Source organism: Lissotriton helveticus, chromosome 4_1, assembly GCF_964261635.1.
Source record: "Lissotriton helveticus chromosome 4_1, aLisHel1.1, whole genome shotgun sequence".
Classification (NCBI taxonomy): domain Eukaryota; kingdom Metazoa; phylum Chordata; class Amphibia; order Caudata; family Salamandridae; genus Lissotriton; species Lissotriton helveticus.
The window spans coordinates 1809990441-1809998083 of record NC_136063.1 but is presented as its reverse complement, the minus strand read 5'-3'; the positions used below and the strand labels follow the sequence as shown (position 1 = coordinate 1809998083).

The 7643-nt window shown below is 41.4% G+C and overlaps 1 pseudogene; it reads left to right on the top strand.

Moving 5' to 3' along the window:
- The first annotated feature begins 4930 nt into the window (after nucleotides 1–4930).
- On the top strand, nucleotides 4931–5461 carry LOC144827689 (ubiquitin-like protein 3 pseudogene; annotated as a pseudogene).
- Nucleotides 5462–7643: the final 2182 nt, after the last annotated feature.

Here is a 7643-nt window from a genome sequence, read left to right as displayed (position 1 = left end):
GCCCTGATTGGACAATGGACTGACAGCCAAAAGAATGGTATGAGAAATGTATAAAAGGCTTGTAAGCTACAGAGTAAAGTAGCAGCCTCCTGGGTTTTGTCTCTGACTAGCTTGGGACTCTGTTCCATATCCCGGGCTATTGAAATAGATCTGGGTTCCTCCTGCAGACGAAGGCTCCTGTGTCTCCTTTTACTACATATGAAGGGTATGGAGGATTTGAGCGGTTCCCCCGCCGCCAAGACCCAGTAAGTGGGTTCTTCAAACATTCCACAAAACCTTTCAAATGAAAGCTGTAGCAGCAAACAATTTTAAGCTTGGTACTCTTGGAGTTTAAAAACCTAAAGGGATTTGGCAAGGTGGAAAATAAACTTTGACTTCCCCGGCTTGGGGCCAAAGTCCCCAGTGGATGCTCTTAGGTTAGAACTGGATATTAGGCCAATTAAATCACTTTGAGCTCTCAACCCAGATTTATGTTGGGCATAGATCTGGAAAAAGACCGACTTGGTCATCTACCAAAAAGCCATCCACAAAGTCTGGATAATTGACAAAGCGAATAGGTTTCCATTGTTCAATAACATTTCAAGAACTGTTATATCACTTGGCTGAAGAGTTTTTTGGAACACCCAAGAAGCAATGGCATCTGTAACCCTACAACTACTTAAGGACAAGTTTTGGGAGCATCAAAGAGTTGAAGTGGGATCCTTGTATGACTCAATTTTTGATGATTAAACCTACTGCATTTTTTAACCTTAAGTGGACCGTCTTTTTCCAGCAACAAATTGGTGTCATGAGGAGCTGTTGGGCCCAGTTTAATTAATGTCCTATTTTATATTCACACATTTTTAAGTTGCTTTCTCTCCCTAAACACAGTGACTTTTGACACAGATTTGCTTGCATGCACATATGGGATAATATTCTTCGAACTCAGTCTGCTTACAACACCATTCGTCTGCACTCTATCAACACTCCTTGAAAATTCTGTACACAGGCTAAGTGCAGCATGCAAGTTGTTGCTATTTGTTTTATGGCCGCTCTTTGACAGAACTATCATAATAAAATTAACAAAGGCACCCTGACTGGGGCTTCAGGATGGCAACATGGAGTATGTTAATATATATATATGACATTTCACCTTTGTTTATTCAGGGGAGCATTTTGCTAGCACTGGGAGGTCTGTCCATGCCGGAATTCTAAATCAGCTGATTCCTGTTACCTCATGCGAGGGATGCTGTCCAACTCTATGCCAAGACGGGAAGCTTGCTGACACTTACCCACAGGTAATGGGGAGTTAGACCACCCGGCTAGGGATTTTGCAGATCCACACCTTAAACATTATAGAGTAGCATCCAGTATTGTTGTATGGCGTTTTAGATTCCGAATGAATTTTCCCGATTCATGCCCTCATATAGGTACAATCCACATTGCCCTTATATAGGCATAGAAATCAAGCGCTTACTTAGGCATAACCCATGCTACCCAAATACAGGCATGGCTACTTCCATCCGTTCATCAACGTCACAACGATTTCTTGGAAAACCAGACTCTTAAGCTGTAAGGGACTTTCCCTAGCCTGGATATTGATTTCTCCAAGGAGCTCATTATTATGCGGGAACAACAATTCCTTAGGGGTTCATCCGTGACGTTCATATGCCTGACTTTACGTCAAAGCTGGCCTTCCTAAACACCTTCAAGGTATAAATATACCTTCACTTGCTATAGCAAAGCACAGTGTGGTTTGTTGCAGTTCGACTACCTTCTTGCCCGATGCAGCTCACTACAGCGAGTGCCGAAGGAAGCCAACTCTCCAGCTGACGCACTGACAAGAAGCTGTCCTCCTCTGCCGAAAATCCAGCTCCAGTGTTTCTGACTCCCCTTGCGTGGTGTTGGGAAATCGAGTCCGAGACAGAGATACCAACCTCCTTCATTCTAAGGTATGGAGCTGATTAGAACCTAGAGTAACCTTTGGCAGTTCTTGGCAGAACTAAACCTATACTAAAAGACAAACACTTACTTCTTCCCTTGTACTAGACCTAGGTTAGGTACATTGGGGTAGGCGTATTTTAGAAGCACCAGTTGAGTATTTTAGTCTGTTTTATTTATGTATGTATTTTTACATGTCATAGCACTAGACAATGCTATTACAGTATTATTTTATAATACTATTCTCGCTGTGCGCATTCTACTTTGCATTCTGTCTAACGATTGTAGCAGTTCACCTCTCTTGCATGAGAAAGAAGACTATTCAATAAACCTTTTATTGAAAACGCCTGTCTCTCTATTTTCTCTGCATCTCTGTAGAAACAAAGCATGCACAATACGCAGAGCCTATTGGGAATATAGGAACTACACTACAGTAGACTATATTATAGTACTTGTACACAAGCATATAGTTTTCTGTAATCTGCAAAGTGCTTGATTTGTTCATATTTTTTACCATTCTCTTAATGCCAACAACATTATTGTGTTTCTTCTATTAATCATTGCAGTGCACGTATTTTACTCAAGAATCATAATGCTTTATTAACTATTGAACCCAAATGTTATGTATTTCTTGTGTATATCTTTGGGGATACATATGGTGCTAAGTGAAAGGTTTGTAAATCTGTTACCACGATTTCCTTGGGGAGTCAGGGTGGTTATGTTTTGAGGTTGCACACACATTTCTTACCCTGTAGAGTTAGAGGTGCAGATGGTGCACTCTGAGCTAGCAGGACTACAGACCAACATATCTTGAGGGGTACTAAGAATCAGGCTTGCACCAGTCCAAGGAATATATGTTGTCGAACAAGTACACAGTTTTACTAGAGGAAGTACAAGCCCTATGACAATGGTCACTATTAACTGACTAGCAATGGATCAGCCATCAGTGTTTGCAGAAAAGGCAGGAAAGAATCACTGCTTCACATCATGCTGCTTTGCACAAAGTCTTTGTCAGCCAGGAAAGAGCACCTCAGTCTGTTATTTATCAAGCATAATATAGGGCATTGTAACAAAGCTGTGTTGTTTTGTCTCCATGCTGACTCCGAGGCCCTCAATGAGCCAGTAGCCTCATACATCTACGAAGCATGGAGATAGATAAGGAGCATTATTTTAAAACCCAGCTTTCCTCCCAGGCCTAGCTACAGTACATCCAGCGCTATTGTCTCTCAGCCCTGAGAAGACGCCTGAAGCACAATTTCTGGAAATCCCACTTTTAGGTCCTCTACTGTAATTTTGCACACATACTAATGCTTGTAGTTTTGCTTTTTAAACCTACTTTCAAGCTAACTACCTCTCTTTACTTGATTGTATCTGTTCTTAGGTGTGCTCTTACTTAAAGTTCCCCAAAGAACAATTTTGGACCTGTGTTTATGGTAGCGGGATGATTATTGAATTATATTAAGCACACTGCACCCTTTTAACTGTGTTTTTTTTCTTTATTTTTATTATGGATGATTTGCGTGCTAGCCCCCTCATGCTCTTGCATAGCTGAACGTTGGAAAAGTGAATGCTTGTTTGTCCTTATGTTTTTATCCTGCGTATTGCATGGCTTACACATCATAAGCTGAATCGATAAAGTTGCTTCTTATGGAATTATGTAGTGCGATGTAGAGTTCCGTGACGAACCATGGTTCCAACAACAAAATATATGTTTTCCTTTTATCTTGGGGCAGATATTGCCCCTGTAGTTCCCCCACTCATACTCTTTCAACTCAGGATATGGGCACCAACACAATTATGCCCATGCACAATGTTTCTTTGATGTGAGATCTGAGAATGATGCATAGATCCTCGCTTTGTCTTATGGCAGCCAAACATTTTCTTGTCACTGTCAGCCGTTAAGATTTTTCAGGTCCTCCGCTGCGTAAATCAAATGCTAACTGCATTATCCATAATATAATAATAGAAATTGCAAATCAATTTTGGGGTGCCTTATTATTCATGGTTATCTCACAAAATAAAGTTTTTAGTTGGGTTAGGGTTTGCCGAGTGCCCATTGACAAATGGCCTTGTAGGAATCTGCTCAGATTCTTAACATTATCGAGATAGAGGCTATTTCCTCTGCAAGATTGGTAGCAATCACTCAATATGTCTTTATAGTCTTTATGTATTATATAAAGGAACCCATTTATAAAAGCAAAATATTTCAGATGAGTTAAAATCCTCCAATATTTTTAGTATTCTCAGTTGACTGAGATTCAATACCGACCATTTGAGGGTCAAAACATACAACAGACAAGTGTAAGGAATTCTGCTTTAATATGTATTTGAATATTAGGGCGTGTGGAGGAACCGATGCAGTTTATTTTACCTTGTGAGCAAAACAATTAATTAAGGAGACCGTTGTTAATACAGTTTGTTAGGTTTCGACCTGGCCGTAGCTCTGCGAAGCAGGGCTACGCCCAGGCGAAAGCTATTGTTTTTTACATTATGGGGGACTTGAATCCGCCCCTTCTTTCATTGGCTAGCTCCATAAATGGAGGCTAGCCATTGGAAGACAGCGTTGTCAATCAGTCTTTCCCAGTGAGAACGCGATTCGGGGGCATTTCTGGGTCTTTTTTTAAGCCCCGCCCTCTCCTCTTCCCATTGGCTGGAATGTTACTTTCCAGCCAATGGGAAGGGGAGAGCACGCAAACACGCCCCTGAACCTGTTGCTCAGTTCCAGACTTGTTTTGGATAGTTATAAAGATGTATAGTGAGACTGTTTCATTAAAGCGGGCTTTTCAATACTATTACGTAGTAAGTCGTTCTTGAAAACATCCCCCCCCCAATCACAGCTCCCAAGAAAAAGCTGTTGCAGCCGATATTCCCCCGAGAATAAGGCCGACATAGCCAGCATTATGATGTATTTCAATAAAATGGTCAGAATGTCTGCTTCGGTGCCATTTTGCTCCACAGAAACCTCGTGGTTGAAGTGTACAGCTCTGCTGCTGACAAAAGGAACCTCTCGGCTGCCACCTTGCAGATCGTTACACGCGGATTTTACCTCTGTAACACATAAAAGAGGAAAAACAAAGACGCGTTTTTTTTCTTTTGAAACTCGCCTGGTCATCGTGTAGCCGAAGCTCTTAGCTAGGATCTCGCCATCAAGATGTCCAACGCCTCTGTCCCCCCAGACATGATTAATTTATGTCTTATCTTGGTAAGTGGGAAGACAAAAGAATTCCTGTTTTCGCCCAATGATTCAGCGGCAGATATTGCTAAGCATGTATATGACAACTGGCCAATGGACTGGGAAGAGGAGCAAGTCAGCAGTCCAAACATTCGACGGCTTATATATCAGGGACGGTTTCTACATGGCAACGTAACATTAGGAGCACTAAAGCTGCCTCTGGGAAAAACCACAGTGATGCACTTGGTGGCGAGAGAGACTTTGCCAGAACCGAACTCTCAAGGTCAGAGGAACCGTGAAAAGACAGGCGAGAGCAACTGCTGCGTGATCCTGTAAGCACTGTGCAGCGTGCAATTGTCGGCGAACGCAAAACCCGTTTCCGCTTTCGTATGCAGTGTCGGTGCAATGCCTATTTGAAGATCGTCCATCATTAATCTTGAATTTAGCCAAGGGATTTAATGCCCCACCTACACAGATCCGCGTGTCCTCTGGCTACTGCAGGATGTGGCCTACCCGGCTCTTCATCCTTCAGTGCTGATGAATTGAGGCACAGTTCAGCCGGATAATGGCATAATAGAATTATCTTACATATTAAAAGCTGTAACCTTTTAGATAAACTCAAAGTCCTAAGCTGACATTGTGTTCTGTAAACTTAATAAAAGCGTCCACACCCTGAAAAAAAAAAAAAAAGAAGTGTACAGCTCAGAGTCACACACCACACTGGGAACGCCTCAGAGCTTTGTAAATATGGATGCGTTACGCTTCCATTGAAGCTTGGCCTGCAGTTTATACAGGGTTGTGCAAGGTGCAATTGTCGGCGAGCACCAGTGTGTGTGCTCAAACGGAAGCAAAAAAACAGCCGGAGCAAAACCCGTTTCCTAACCGCTTTCGTATGCAGTGTCGGTGCAATGCCTATTTGAAGATCGTCCATTATTAATCAGGAATTTAGCCAAGGGATTTAATGCCCCACCTACACAGATCCGCGTGTCCTCTGGCTACTGCAGGATGTGGCCTACCCGGCTCTTCATCCTTCAGTGCTGATGAATTGAGGTACAGTTCAGCCGGATAATGAGAACGCTCCATGGTTAATTGCTATGAAAACAGCTCAGTCACACACCACACTGGGAACGCCTCAGAGCTTTGTAAATATGGATGCGTTACGCTTCCATTGAAGCTTGGCCTGCAGTGTATACAGGGTTGTGCAAGGTGCAATTGTCGGCGAGCACCAGTGTGTGTGCTCAAACGGAAGCATTAAAAACAGCCGAACGCAAAACCCGTTTCCTAACCGCTTTCGTATGCAGTGTCGGTGCAATAGCAAGCTGGGCTAGTGTTAAATACGTATAAACAATTACTCACTAAAATATAATGTTCAAAGGTAGAAAAATACAGTTGCGCGCGCAACAGCACCAAATTAGATGCATCGCGCACAACAAAATGTTAAAACATTCATTTTCACCTTAATTGACGTAAATGAGGCAGCTGTTGGTAATTTATTTAATTTAAGTAACAGACATTTTTTTTTCATTTCACAGTATTTAAACCAGTAATGCAACCGTCAGAAACTTTTCTGGAAAGGACACCGCCAGGTATACTTCGGGACAGCGGACTTATTCGTGTTACCTAAAACAGTAAGTAACTTTGTGCTTGGTAAAAGAAAATAGGCTCTCGTATTAGCGTGTTTGCATTTCTTTGTACTTCTTCCTTTGCTCTCTGTACTTGAAATAATTTATTTTAAAAAATCTATACCTGTTCCTGTTTTTTTTTAACAAAGTATACAATGTTTTTTTAAACTACTGCAGAAATATTCACATTAGAGTTTCTTAGATTGCTGTTTTCACTGAGGGAAACTACATGTACGATAGCTATTTACGTCCTCAAAATTCTACCTTTTTACCCATTGCTTTTAGTTAATTTACCCATTGCTTTTAGTTATCTTTTTCAGTCTACTATATTTTACACTTATTTTTAACACTTTAGCTACATTACTTTCAGTTTGCCATTTACGTGTGCACTCCAGAAACGGGTTCTTCGCAGTTCTAAAAATTAGCTTCCTTTTTATTCGGGCAAAAATGTCGTAATGCGAAGGGGGTGTTAATCTAATACTATTGCTTCTTTAAAATGTAATGTTCAAAGGTTGAAAAATACCGATTTCTAATTCCCTCACCAACAAGCTGTGCCGTGATGCGGAGTAATGGCAAGCTGAGCTAGTGTTAAATACATATAAACAATTACTCACTAAAATGTAATGTTCAAAGGTCGAAAAATACAGTTGCGCGCGCAACAGCACCAAATTAGATGCATCACGCACAACAAATGTAAAAGCATTGGTTTTCACATAACTTGACGTAAATGAGGCAGCTGTTGGTAATGGCAGGCTCGCCTGTTCCTGATAATTTTTGGGGTACGTTTGCTATTTATGTGTGCACATTTCTATGTTTTAACATACACTACCTTAAGCTGCTCGTAGATAATATAAACTTTTACTACTTGCACTTCCTTTGCCATCTTGCATGCGACACTCGTACTTTGTAGAGTAGGTCCACTCGTTTTC